Below are 1320 nucleotides of genomic sequence, written 5' to 3'. Positions count from 1 at the left end.
CACAACCAGACATAATTTTGGAGTTTTTAAGATGGTAAAATAAAACTTTGAGATGTGTTTACACAACCAGCTATAATTTAGGAGTTTTTAAGATGGTAAAATAAAACTTTGAGATGTGTTTACACAACCAGCTATAATTTAGGGTTTTTAAGATGGTAAAATAAAACTTTGAGATGTGTTTACACAACCAGCTATAATTTAGGGTTTGTAAGATGGTAAAATGAAACTTTGAGATGTGTTTACACAACCAGACATAATTTAGGGTTTTTAAGATGGTAAAATAAAACTTTAAGATGTGTTTACACAACCAGCTATAATTTTGGAGTTTTTAAGATAGTAAAATGAAACTTTGAGATGTATTTACACAATCAGCTATAATTTAGGGTTTTTAAGATGGTAAAATGAAACTTTGAGATGTGTTTACACAACCATATATAATTTTGGGGTTTTTAAGATAGTAAAATAAAACTTTGAGATGTGTTTACACAACCAGACATAATTTAGGGTTTTTAAGATGGTAAAATAAAATTTTGAGATATGTTTACAAAACAAGACACAATTTTGGGGTTTTTAAGATGGCAAAATAAAACTTTGAGATGTGTTAAAGATTATAAAGCATTTTTTTCAAGTTATATAAAAAAACATTAGCACTTATGAAATACTGAAAGGGAAAGAGACAAAAACAAAGTACTGTAATACAAAAATCTATAATCTTTGTGCGTGACACAAGATAATAAACACCAATCTTTCACGTTGTTGCGGACTTTTATGTAATGGCACTGTTATTCTTGTCTCTGATATGTTGAAATGTAACTATTTCAACCAAGGCTTGGTCCCTGGGACTGACCTCATAATAATTTTGTGCTTGTTATAGTTTTCATGCTACTGTTACAACAGCGGAAGTCACGTGATGCTGCTGGCACATTGGCACTGTGCGAGGAGTTTCTTGAAGGATCATGAATTTTCCTGGCAACTCTAGTTTGTTCCAGGTGCCCTCTTTTTTAGTATATAAGCCTGGCAAATAATAGCCAGTGAAAAAGATATGCAGATAGATTGAAGACAGAGATAACTGAGTCAAGCGAACAGTATGTACCGTAAGTAAAGTGTGAATCACTGTGATTTACAGCGTGTGTTATAAAAGTTGTTAAGTGTATTACAAAGTTGTATCGAGAAAGAATAAACTAGTTTTAATTAAGAAAGGACTTGTATCGCTGAAGTTCCTAGGAAAGAATTTATACCGGAAATTAAGGAAATTATCAAACGAGCAGATAGGTAACAAATTGGTTTCAGAGAATTGGATGGAAAAAAAAAAAAAAAAAA

General features: G+C 31.2%; 1 protein-coding gene across 1 annotated transcript in view; it reads right to left on the bottom strand.

Annotated features, from left to right (window-relative positions):
• The window catches only part of LOC106473663 (aprataxin and PNK-like factor), a 27299-nt gene that overhangs the window by 2801 nt on the left and 23178 nt on the right, over positions 1–1320 (bottom strand). The gene's annotated exons all lie outside the window — the stretch shown is intronic.

The sequence above is a fragment of the Limulus polyphemus genome, unplaced genomic scaffold, assembly GCF_000517525.1.
Source record: "Limulus polyphemus unplaced genomic scaffold, Limulus_polyphemus-2.1.2 Scaffold6380, whole genome shotgun sequence".
In the NCBI taxonomy this organism is placed as follows: Eukaryota; Metazoa; Arthropoda; class Merostomata; order Xiphosura; family Limulidae; genus Limulus; species Limulus polyphemus.
Note: the sequence above shows the minus strand (reverse complement) of the source record. Positions and strands in the feature narration are given on the sequence as shown.